At 32.2% G+C, this 14,108-nt stretch overlaps 1 protein-coding gene across 1 annotated transcript in view; it reads right to left on the bottom strand.

The window, feature by feature from the left end:
* Positions 1-14,108, bottom strand: part of LOC130898270 (uncharacterized) — a 111,676-nt gene that overhangs the window by 61,522 nt on the left and 36,046 nt on the right. The window lies entirely within an intron of this gene.

Here is a 14,108-nt window from a genome sequence, read left to right as displayed (position 1 = left end):
CCATTATTATTCTCAATGATCTTCATTTGGCTTTATAACACATGAAATGTGTTTTCTATGTCTGACGCATTTCGGTTGAAACTTTTGTTAGGGAAAAAAACACGTTTTTTTTTAAATGTGTAGCCTTTTGAAATAACAAATTTCTAGTGTTCTTGAGTATATTCATAAGCATTCAAATTTCTTTCCTTTCAGAATTATAACCATCATCAGTTCATAGTTTTACTCTCAAACTAGTTGATTATCATGAGTAGAGAATGTTGCATTAATATTAAGGGATATAATTCGTTTCTGTCATTCAGTATTAAAATGACTAAGAAAAACGACATGATATGAAATTTATCTCCATTTTTTTGATATATTCCAATTCTGTGTTTAGAAGCATTAGTATCAAAAAATTATTTTTATTTTGCGGAGTAAATGAGTTAGATAGTTGTTAGTAATTGAAGAATGCAGTTTCAGTATGTTTTTTATTTTTTCAGCAGTAAAAATTTGACGTTATAAAATAAGTTTTACATAAAAGAAAATGTTCTCGTCCGCTATTTTTTGTTGAACTAAAGGAATATTATAGATATTCTAGCAGAAAAGGAATATTAAGTGAGAAGTCTATGTTATCTCCACAGTTCATACAATAATATAATCATGTCGGTAAACAAGAAACTGTTATATAGAGTGGATATCGTAGAGAAGTCTGGGTTTGAAAATTTGGAATAAGCTGTCGTATATTTTTTCATCTTATTATAACATACGGAAGATCATATAGAGTTGCCTAATCTGTGTGTCTTTTTTTTTTCTAAAAAAAGGCTCTACCATTTTTAGACTGAATCATAATTCACACCACAAATAATAGTATGAATATATTCTAAACAAATAGAATAATAAAACTAATCTCACCCAAATATCTTATCTAAGTAATTATAAAACCTAAAACTATCTTAATGAATAATCAATATCCTAAAAATCAAATTGATGAAATTTTCGAACAACGTTTCACAACTTCCCAAATATAGAAACAAATCCAAACCAAGAAATAAATGATACACTATTAACTAAACCTAATACAATTATGTACAGAGTTAAAATATATCATATCTAAACATAAAATAAGTTTATATCATAAATCAGAAAATACGCTCTCCGTTAGTTACAAAAATTTACATAGGAATGACTGCGCGATATTTATAAACTAGAATAAACGATCACAAATATACTGAAAAAGCATCAAAGATCATTATCAAACGAATTATATAAATAATTCGTATATGTATTTCTGTTAATTTATTTAAATATATTTAAAATTTTAGTCAAATTCAATTATTCAATTATTTGACCGTAACTCGTACATCGTTATAATATAGATTTCTAAGGTAAGTATACTGATATCCTATCCGTTACCTTCCACTTTCATTTTAGTTGACCGTATTAGTTGACAATTTCTAAAATAATTTAAGCTATAACTTTTCATTCATGTTTTGTACATTTTTGAACAAAGTTTTCATCAATTATAATTCTTTGGATACTGCTCATAGTGCTCAATATAATAAAATCCAAATAAAAAATGATATAAACCTATGAGCTCAAGTAATTTCGATGATGAGTTTTTTGTGGAAATAACTACAAAAACGCTTGTTTTTAGAAACAATATATATTGCCCACGATGATAAAGTGTATTTATAAAAAACTGATTTACCTAACACAAGAAATTGAAAAAAATACAACAAACTATATATGCATATCTACTGTAATTGTGAAACATAAGAATTCGATATATTATATCAAAATGAAGATACCACTAATATATTGTAATGATACACAATAACTATAAATTTCGTATAACCCTCGTATATCAATTTTGCTAATTATTAGAATTTATTTATTAAAGTCGGCTGATAGTTTTAAAATAAATTAGGAATCTTTTTGATTCACAGTCTTCAAAATTGGTTCACATGATATCTTCTCATATTTCGTTGATATTTTGGATGTTCATTTGAAACATATTTTCAAAACATTATAATTGGCTTATGGTCTGTGGGTACATATCAATTCCAATAACTTATTAACCTAAATTCTAAATTTCATGTATGTAACCCTTCCTATTCATAAACTCTATATTAAACATAAATTCTTTTGAATAAACTGTTTCTAGTTATTTTTTTTTGAAGTTATGAGTTGATTCCCTTTTGTGTAACAAATTCTATCAAAATTCTAATTGTTTTTACGATAGGACAAGACCATTATGATACTTTTAATTTTAAGGTTATGTTTGATATTTCACTTTCAAATTCTATAATAAAGAAATTATCGTATTTCTATTAAGAAAGTGGAATTAATTGATTGTTGAATATTCTTATCATGTTTATCAATTTAAAAATTATGTTTATTTATAAATAATACATGGAACATAGGTAAACATAAGTATAATTTATTATTTATGCCAGTTTCAATAAAGGGAGTTAAATATAATTGTAATGTTTATCAAGTTAATGTTCATCATTGTTAGGAAACGTTTCAATATATTCCTATTCCGATTATTTGTATACTTATGTATTCATCATCTAATACAAATGTTATGTAGAATTATGTACATTGTATATAGATTTAAAATTACTAATACTTCATTACCACAATGCCACATCAATTAAAATCACACTAATTGAAAATCGTGGTATCGAATTTTCATAATAAAATATTTAATTCATACAATTGAAAATCTAACCTAACGTAACGTTCATTCAACTCTTGATATAGTTTTTTTTTATATAACGGAATCGGTTTTCTTTACATGAGTTCTTAAGCTAATTTGTAAGATTTATGTAACAGCGTAAACGAACAATAAGAAATGCATTTATCACGGATATTGAGTATAGATTTGAAATGATTATGAGTATATGACTAAGATATAAAATACAGAGCCTTAATATCGACAGTGGAGCGATTACTGTTCATACCATGATTTTTAGCAAGTTTTGGAAACCTACTCAAATAATAATCAATGATTAGAAATGGTTCCAGAATAACGCACCAAATCGTCATAGTTTCTACCAATTAAGCTAAAAATTCGTTCCTACCTGTCATTCGGATGGATATTTTCCTATATACAGAATGAAAATGAATAATATACTAATTTTTTTTTATTTCAGTTTAACGTGCCTCGATAGCGCTGGTCATTGGCACACAAAAACAATCATAAGTTAAATACATTTGAGTTAAATAAAAATAAAATTACAGTTAAATACAGTTAAATACAAAAAATAAAATGTTACAATGTATAAATTAAATTATATTTTCTTGTACAGCTTGATGGCTTTAAGGAACTGCACGATTTTCCTTATTTCCGTCGGCCAGTTAAGTGTCTCCTGGAGGTTGGTTTTCATATCAAACTGTTGATATGCGATGGAATATTCTCTGCAGTCGGTGAGGATGTGCTTAACAGTCACAGGAACTTGATAAGTTCGGCAGAGAGGACGACTTTCTGACGACATCAAATAACCGTAAGTAAGTTTCGTGTGGTTGATGTGAAGTCTTCTTATTGTCACAGCTTCTCTCCTATTCAGAAAGTTTAGGAAAATGTGAGAAGTAATTGGGTGGATTTGATGTAGTGCTAGAGTGCTCTTGCTCCATGTATCATGCCAAGATTTTTTAGTGAGGTGTTTGAAAGTAATCTTCAGATCATTGTCCAGCTGTACTGAGATTTCAAGATGATTTTTTGTGGCTTCTTTGGCATGGCGATCGGCACATTCGTTTCCAGCAATTCCAGTGTGCGATGGAAGCCAGATGAGAGAGACTGTTATATCAAGAGCAATGAGAGTTTGGTAGGTGTCATGAATGTTTTGGACTATTGGGTGGTCGGTGAATATGGTTGTGATTAACTGTATGGATGAAAGAGAGTCAGTACATATGGCGATATGTTTATGGGGAGAAGAAATATATTTGAAGGCTTGAAGGATACTGTATAGTTCACCAGTGTAAACACTACAGGTCGAGGGTAAGCGGAACTTATGAGTTCGTGGTTTGTAGTGACTGCACAACCCACACCGGATTCAGCTTTGGAGGCATCCGTATAGAGAATTAGGTCGAAGGAATTTTTATGCATAATTTCCAATAATGCTTTCTCAACAAGAACTCTAGGGGATTCGTGTTTATTGTAGATGGTTAGTGAGGTATCTACTATGGGAATATTTTTTATCCACGGGGGAGAAGAAGGCAAAGAAAGTGGAAAGGTCAACGAGAGGTTGGTATTTTGGAGTAGAGGTGTGAGCAATTGAGGGATTGAATTTACAGTTGTTCGTGGGTTGTTGGGTACGGAAGTGGTGGTAAGTAGCGAATGGACAGGATTAGAAGGATTGGAAAATACTTTAGCAGCATATGACAGGAGAAGAGATTGTCGTCTTAGGAATAGTGGTGGCTCATTAGCTTCAACATTGACACTAGCAGCGGGGCTTGAGCGAAAGGCACCAAGACAAAGGCGAAGAGTTCAATAAGTCAGTTTTAGACTTGGAAGAGGACATATAGATAAAACAACCATAGTCAAGCTTTGAGCGTATGAGAGCTCTGTAAACTCTTAGCAGTATAGTTTCATTGGAGCTCCATTGAAGGTGGCTAAGGGTTTTAATTATGTCCAACCTCTTTAGGCAAATACCTTTTACATCATGAATATGGTGATTCCAGTTGAGTCGAGAATCAAAAGTCATACCAAGGATTTTGCATTGATTCACAATAGGTAGAGGGGAGTTATCATGGAAAATTTGGGGTGAATGAATAGATGTTCTTCGAGAGAATTTTATCAGCATGGATTTGTTTCGGGAAAATGATAATCCTAGGTAGGGGGATCTCTCTTGTAGTAGATTGATTGCGTTTTGGAGCAGTTGGCATGTAGAGGGGACGTATTTACTGTGGCAATAAATGATTAGGTCATCAGCGTATTGGACATATTTTACGGGAGATGGGAAGTTGTCACATAGCTCATTTATTGTGAGGATAAATAAAGTAAAGCTTAATACTGAACCTTGAGGGATGCCAGTATTTTGTGTATGAGGAAGGGAGAGCTTACCGTTTGCAGAAACCCTGAAAATTCTATCAGTTAGGAAATTATGGATGTATGGTAATATGTTACCATGTAGATTTTATTGAGTGAGTTTATTGCACTTCTGGATATAGAGTCAAAAGCGCCTTCAATGTCGAGAATAGTTGCAATGACGTTCTGATGGTTATTTAATGCAGAGGAGATATCTGTTTGCAAGAGAACAAGGTTGTCGTATGTCGATCGATTACATCGGAAACCCGATTGTGCGTCGGGAATAAGTTTGTATTTTTCAAGGAACCATAGGAGTCTTCTATTGATTATTTTTTCAAGGAGTTTACCTGCTTTTTTAATTGGAATGGTTATAGAGTTGTGCCATGCATCAGGGAATTGGTGAGTATTCCAAATAATGTTATAGATGTCAAGGAGCTTGGAGAGGGACGAGTCGAATAGTTTTTTGAGAAATATATACAGGACATCATCAGGACCGGCAGCAGAATTTTTGCAGGACGATAGAGCGAATTTTAGTTCATTTAAACTAATAGGAGCATTGAAAGACGCAATATCGAGAGGATTTAGCTATAGTGTGGAAGAGGGCTGAATATATGAGTTATGAAAATCGGATGCCGTATTATGGATGCTGAAATTTTCTTTAAAATGTTGCGCGAGTGTGTCAGAGACTTTTTGGCTGTCGGTGATAAGCAGATCGTTACATATTAAAGAAGGAATTTTGATATTAGTTTTTTTGCCTTGAATTTGTGCAATTTTTTTCCAAACTTGACTGAGGTCTGTATTGTGGGTAAGGGATGAAGTATAAATTTGCCAAGCAGATTTCTTACTTTGCTTGACAATAAATTTAGCTTTAGCTTTAAGCCTTTTATGTTCAATAAGGTTTTCTTGTGTTTTGTGACGTCTAAACCTATTAAGAGCATGTTGGTACGGATGTAATGATATCTTTCAACGTTTCTCAAGTTGCGTTTATGATCAATTTTGAAGTTGGTTTCTTGGAGACAAAGGAAGTCAGGTTTATGGGAGGAAATGGTTTTTTGAATTCTTTCTAGTCGAGGATAAAATCCATCGCAGTTCCACTGTATCAGAGAGAATGTACTTATTTAAGAAGAAGGGAGAGGGTATTTACTGAGATAATGTCGAGGAGTCAGTGGTATTCCCACTGGAGTTTTTTGTTCGGGAAGTTTAAAGTTAATTCTATTGATTAGACATGTAATACGGTTTTTTAAAGATCTTTCTTTTAGATTAGGATAAATTAGGGACAAATCCTTCAGAAGAAGGGTTGTGTCGGAAATAAATTTGTTGGCTTCGGGGAGGGGGTCATTGAAGCCATACGTGTTCCAGAAAATGCTTCAGGAGAATCGTTGAATTGTTTATGTATAACGGAGCGTAATTCAGGGCTTATGAAGTGACAATCGTTTTTAGTCAGTTTAGATTGTTTGGTCTTCTTTTTCGCAGGGTTTCCGGAGCTGGATGCTGAAAATTCGGGGGGAGGCATTGGAACTGGATGAAGATCAGTAGGAGATATAGACTGTGGCTATATCTCCTAAGGAAATTAGGGAGGGAAAATGAGAAAGGGTGTCCGAGGATACTACGGGAATAACTGATGACAGTCGAAGTTTGCAGAGAAAAATCATTATTGGTTGATAATACGTTAAGTTACTCGGCGGAAGCTGAGCACATGTGCGTATTCGTCATCAGGTGAGCCTCATATGACGGATGATATGGGAGAGGTGAGTGATTACCCTAGGTCTTGCAGTGCTTTCTCAATGACGGAATGGGGAATGGATGGACAAACATTGGAAATGAGTATTCTTTTGGCTGGAGATATAAGCCGACGTATAGGGATCAAATTGGAATTAACTAGGATATTTTGGTTGGTTTTTAGAAGTTCGTCGACTAGAGTCGTCGATGATAAATGCATATGCGTCCGTGTGATATTCTGGATGCGAAAATGACATTTTTAGGAGAGATGATGTTACCTATTGATTTGATGTAGTCAGTGTTGGGGATAGAAGGCATAATGATGGCCTGATTTCGTGAGGGCACAGAAGGGGGTGGGGATTTTGCTGAGGTAGCTGCAGCATATGATAAAGGTGGAGAGTTAATATTTGAATTGGTTTTTGGTAGTGAGGGAAGGTTAGACATATTAATCTTGGTTGCCAAAATCACAGTCAATACTTGAAAAAAAAAAATAAGAAAAACGGATCAAATATATAAATAAATCACAGCTCGAGAAACAGTCTGTGTCTCAGTGATTGGCCTATTGATATCCGGATACGTAAATAATTTTAAAGTATATTTACCAAATTCTATGATAAAAACGCTGCTTCGACAATTTGTGGTATCACATTTTAATTATAACAAAAAGCGGAGAATTTATTATTGTTAGTAGTTAACTTAACGACCTGAACCTAACGAGGTATACAGAAAGAATCTATACTAATTTTAATATTTGCAAGATATCTATTCTGTTCAATTGCAACTCGCAACTCAAGTTTGTCGACACATATATACAATTTTTCTTTTGCTTCTTTCATAGGAAAAAAGAAAACAACTTCAAAATTTTTCTGCGATAAAAAAGGCAATATAGTGAAAATTACGTCAACATAAATTCACCTTAACAATTTTTATGCAAAACAAAAATTGATTAATTTAGATGTGCAAATTTGGAATTTATTATTTATTGTCATATATTTTTTCATTTTTAGAAAGTGATAATTATCTCTATGCTACTGACCATTTTTCAGTGCAAATTAAAGCTCCATGTCTGATTTCTGACAAATATGCCATGTTGTTAAAAAGTAACGGATGTTTTCTTTTTTCAATTAGAGCCTCAGTCACTATCGCAATTGTGGGGGGCATTTGGTTATTCCGTTGACTCTAATTAGTCGTTTTTAGAATAGAATTGCCACATAGCATACAGCGCGATATTGGTATGGATCTGAATAAGAATTGAACTAAGGCAAATAACAACAATATTTACTGACGTTTTCCATTTTAGAATCCAGAGTACATAATCAGCATAAGAAGTAATAATTAAATTTTTGTTTCACAAGCATACAACAGAAATAACCTTTTGTTTATTTCCCCATTTAATTCACAATACTGTGACTATACACTAAGAAATTAATATGAGAACTAGTTGAATATATACAAAGTGAGTTTTATATGCAACGCCTCAATTATCTCGGAAACGACTTTTATAAAGTTCTTTATTTTTCCGAAAAAGGAAAGATCTGACAACAACGTAAGTACTACCAAAATATCGATCCTTGTACACAAAAATTTATAAAAATCGTCAAATCCGTTTCCGAGAAAATTGAAGCGTTCCATACATAAAACTCACTCTGTATGTAGTAATAATAATCCAGTGGTTTTCCTAAATACATTATAATTACAACGTACCTATATTTGATAAGCTAAAACAATGTGATAATAAAAGTGTTGAAGACATTATTATGAAAATGGAAGACATGACGTTCAATTGCCTGAAATTTTGAATTTGAAGATACTAATTTTAAATCTATAACATCGTAACTCGATGAACTCTACTTATATACGTATATAATGCAACACAAAGCTTTTAGGAAGGCTGTTGAGAAACCTCTCGAACCTGTAATTAGAGGTTCCACTCAACTTGTTCATTTAATTTTCCACTGAATTCACATTCAAATCAAAGTTTTTGGTTTGAGCCTACCGACAATATCCATATTCTAATTTGATACCATAGTCCAAACTGTCATTGAAATGACCAGACTGGCTTAAGAATAAGTTTGTATGTCAAGACTTTTTTCTCAATAGAGATAGCTTGAAGTTCCATCCAATAATCCAGAAGAGTCTGTGCAGCTTGAGACCAAGCTGTTCCGTTTTTACGTGTGTTCTTTTCACGTTAGTTTTTGGTCCAAATGTATTTAGAAATACGTTCCTTTTTATTAAGAGTCACATAACAGCCGTTCTCTTTATGTTGTTATACGAACGGATTTTGTTTCATTGACTTTTATTGATTCAGTTTCAGCCATGCTTGTAAACCATCTAGGTAAGATTGCAAAATTTGAAATGCTGTTTTAGGTTCTCGAGCATAGAAAAAATCATAATATCATCGAAAAATATGATTGTTAAGGCACTGTTAAATGTTGGAGAGTTAGATATGTATAGTCAACATCGAATAGGACCCAGTACAGTTGCCTATTTCTAGTAAGTTTTCAGTATTCTAACTAGTATTTTGATTATAATACAAAGCAAGCTTATCAAGTTTAGAAAGAAATAATTAAAAAATATCCGTCTTGAAATGGCAGCCATCACAGTAAATACGAGTACCTACCGAGGCGACTTATGCAGTTTTAGTGGTCGATTAAATGAATACTGTGAAGGCAACGGTTTACATTTGGATTTGAGAAATAAATTCTCAAGTAATGAATTTTGATATATGTATAACAATCATTTTTTCAATTAACTTTTGTCAAAAGTTTCTTATGGGAAATACCTTGTAAAAAGATATTAGTTGAATATATATAATATATATTAGTTGAATTTTCCCACTAGTGCAACTTTCAATGTAAACAAAATTATTGTCTCAAATTTTTTAGTGAAGTGGAGCATGGATGATCTCTACAGCAATAATCTGACTATACGCATAACTTTCCTTGATACTACCATTTCGCACATCATTTTAATAGTCTGCATATAAAGTGGAAATTACATGAAACCAATGCTGCGATCAAAATACTGTGTCACTACGTAATATTTAAAAGTAACAGAATAAGGTTGTAGTGAAAAAGACAGGGCTGAACAGAATCTAGAGCATCTATACTTAGAGGTGGATAAAAATATAAATATATTTAAATAAAGACTTAAAGAAAAGTCGAAACGTCAATTTTATCAATCTTTCGAAAATTATTGAAAAAACTAATTTTAAAATAGAAGAGACCTAAAATCAATCAAATTTAGAAACATTAAAATATAAATATCGTATAGATGTAAAGAAAGCCTCTCACTCCAACTAATTTTATTCACTTTGACTTCATACATGCCAAAAAAAGAAGAGTTTATAGAGAGTCTGAATTTTCCTCCAAGCAAAACAACTCGTTTGCTTGATTTTGTTACCGAGCATCACATAATAAATCTCAGACTTCCTTGACGTAAAGAAAATAAAGGCAAAAAGGAAAATAGAAAAACACACGTCATCAATAAACTGCATAAGAATATTCAGAAAATATCAATTGAATAGATTGTGCATGACGTTTTTTTGCTTTTTGCAGGAATCAGTGAATATAAGATCAAATTGGACATCTATAGTGACCCAACCTCTCACTGGAAATTTTAAGCAATTCCCATTTCATAGCGGTAATTAAATCTAGCGACGGAAGCTTCAGGAGAAATTTGTAAAGTGAAGACCGATGTATACCAAGATAAGCTCCATAAAATACTAATATACAAAGCGGTGTATGGAATAAATTCAATTATATCGTATAGGTACCATGTGAAAAAACACATTTATACCCCCTCGAAAATTTTAAATAAGAAATGGGGTCGTGTGGCACATTGTTGGAAACATATATCAGTCCTCTGTTCAGCAATATGTTTTTTCAAATTTGGTGCAATCAAAACTGAGCAAATCAATTTTTAAGATGTAAAATTTTGTTAATGTCTCTATCACAAAACTGTCTCTAAACAAAATTTAGAATGTATTTTTCAATGTACTCTATAATTAAATTACTTGTAAATGTTCAAAATGACCTTAATTCACTTCTTGATAATAACCGAGGCGATTTTGAAATTCTCGTAAAACATTATATAGGATCTCAAGGGATATTTTGTTCATTTCTTCCGTTATATTAGCTCTAGATTTTGAATAACCCCATAAGAAGAACTGCAAATCAATTATGTTCTTTTTTCCTGATGTTTAGCAGAGGGTGGCCGTTTTGCACATTGATAGAGACATTATCAAAATTTTAAATCTTAAAAATTGATTTTCTCAGTTATGATTGCACCAAATTAAAAAAAAAGTTATTGCTGAACAGAGGACTAGATTCCTTTTTTAATAAGGTGCCCCACGATCCAATTTTTTATTTAAAATTGTAGAGGGGGTGCTGGAGGGGGATAATATTTTCATACTGAGAGTTGTAAGATTTATCTAGCATGGACTATTTGTGCAAAATCGTTTTCTTTTTTATAATAATAATTTTTTTGTTGTTGTCTAACTTTGAGTTGAATATTCCAAATATATAGATCTAATCAACTAATATCATAGTCGTTGCTTTTATTATCATCTATCATATTTTTCTTATTAAACGAATATTATGGCATATATGCGACCAGAAAACGTAAACCAATTCTCACATTTCTCTCTTATTTTTTGTCTTCATAATTGGCATCTTTTCTTTGAAATTAAAATTCAAAAATGAAGGAAAATTTCTTCATTATGCCCATTCCTTAATAGTGGTTCCTTTTACTGTAACCACTCATACTTATCAAGTGGTTAAAATTATTTTATGCAATTGAACATCTTCTATGTCTCCCTTGTCTCCCTATCTTCAATCTCTTAAGAAAGCCACCATTTTAGCCGTTCTTGAAGTAAATAATATAAATATAGAACAGTACTGAGTAAATGAGAAAATAAATTGGAATCGGATTATAATTGGATTAAACTCTACACAATCACTTAATCACTGTTACGTTCAGAACCAATCAAAAATCATAAGCTGGGCCTTAAAAACTATGATTTGCTGTTTTAGTCTGCCAACATAAGTAATGCGCATCAGTGTGTGTGCGAACGTGACTCATGACAGATCACAATAGGTTTGTTCCAAAATGCTCAATTGAAGGGTTCCGGCTATGCACGGTTCTTGTAACAGTACTTGCTATCAACCAAGTATCGAAAAGATGTTCTGGAACGGTTTACAAAAGATACCTAAGTCGATTGGAGTACAAAATCGTTCGTAAAACGGTAATTGCTCTGTTGGAACACTTAACCACTGTTGCGTAGAATCGTTACCGTACCAAGGACGTGTTTTGATGGGTAGGAACGAACCTAATACCAATAATAGGCAATCATCAGTTGGTGCGAAGTTTTATGATCCCATGCACATATGAAGTCTTAAGGCTTGCGCTTCTTGGTCACACACATCAACTTACCAAGCTCAGACCTACCGTACTGCTCGAGCAATAATCCACAAATAAGTGTTGGAAAGTCGGTATCTAGGGTTGGCTACTAGTGAGGATTATACAAAATTGCATTATGGTCCGCGTATTAAATATTAAATTCCTGGTCATCCCGGCAATAAGTAATCGGTTTAAAATTTATTAACGAACTTCTTAGAGAACTCTTGTACTGATACTGTTGACCAACCGCATGTAATTAAACAAATAATTGACGCCAAGCAAGAATTGAGGGCCTAGCAGAGGCTGGATATCCGCAAAAATTATGAGTATACCATATCTGTCCCTGTCGTATTCAGTATTTCTTCATCTATGACATATTTGAATGTTTTAAGAAAGTTTTCAATGGTCTGGTCACTAATTGAAGAAGACAAAAACTAACTACCTCAACATATTATTAGGATACTTCTCTGAGCTGTAAGAACTTTCTAATGCATGTTGATAATTTAGCTAAAAAAGAAAAATCCTCTTCATTATTGGAAATTTCTTTTTTGGTGTAATTATTTTGTTCCCCCTTGATGAAAAATATCGTCTTCAATGATTCCAATTAATAATCATACACTATTTTGTCAATTTGTCAACTTTAAATTTCTAAGCTAGTAAGATCAATACTGTTCTGTCTCAAAATTTGGTCAGGTAATCTATGTAAATCTATCTATTCTAATACGGCGCATCGGTTTGGCACCACTAAAATAAATCTAGGCTAAATTAACATCATTAGACTGATGACTGAAAGATGAAATTTAGGGATTACTGAGAGGAGGATGCAGTGCTGCCGTAACTTTCTAAAATAATTAGAAATCAATATATCTACGGTTTCCAGCCCACTGTATGGTTAAGTGTTTCAAATAATTTTTTTCATGTTTCATTCAGATTTATTAATTACTGTTAACATGAACAGTCGATATTACGTTAAACTTTGTATCAAGAAATCAGTATATATCAATAAATATACCACGTAGAGAGCTTGATTCGAACATATACGTTTATTACTTATTCCATCAAAAATTGAAATCTTCAAAATCAATTTCAGTATTTATATATTATAATCTGGAATTAACAAATTTCATTGGTCTGTTTTAGTTTCAAATGAAAGTAGAGAAGCTTCTGATTTTCGGTGGTAAAAAATACTTAAAGTATCCCCCACAAGGGATTGAAACTCTCTTTGGGCTGGAATTACATCATATATATTCAAATCATGAATTTTAGTGGTTATTAACATGAGACTAATTTTTGTCAAGAGGAAAACTAACACTGTAACATTAATATTTTCTATTGCGGAAGGTTCAAGAGATTATACTTCTATCACTACCACACGAAAGTGGGTAACTTTAGATCAAATTCCTCAGTTTTAGAAAAGAGAACTTATGCAAACTTAATTTTAATATACAAATTCATATTTCCATATCAACAAGCGCAAGTTACTCTGCTCCTTGAAAAATCCCAGAGAATTCAATCATAATTTTAGAATATGTTCAAAATATCTGAATCAAGACAACGTGGATATTTTTTTGTCTCTTTACAAATACATTTTATTCTAATAAAACGCACAATTTCCAATTTCTGTTGTAGATTTAAGCCTGAAACATATTGTTTCATACATCTCAATGGCAGTGACCTGAGATTGATGAATTTGCGAGGATAATGTCAGTTAATCTAACTAACGAGAAGAGTTGAAACGCAGAGGACGGTTGTCATTTCGTTTGACAATATAAACATTTTTACACAGACGACTTGTATCGATGCAATGACCAGCTGTGAAAATATCTGCAGTAGACTATCAAGGACTAACTGGAATGTACGTGTATCATTGTCATTTTGATATTTGTAATAATTCATTTATACAGTGTGAGTTTGCTAGGATTTATTAGTCAAAAACTGATATTTGACAATGAAATAACATGACAATAGGTACATTATT

The sequence above is a fragment of the Diorhabda carinulata genome, chromosome 9 (genome assembly GCF_026250575.1).
Source record: "Diorhabda carinulata isolate Delta chromosome 9, icDioCari1.1, whole genome shotgun sequence".
Lineage (NCBI taxonomy): Eukaryota > Metazoa > Arthropoda > Insecta > Coleoptera > Chrysomelidae > Diorhabda > Diorhabda carinulata.
Note: the sequence above shows the minus strand (reverse complement) of the source record. Positions and strands in the feature narration are given on the sequence as shown.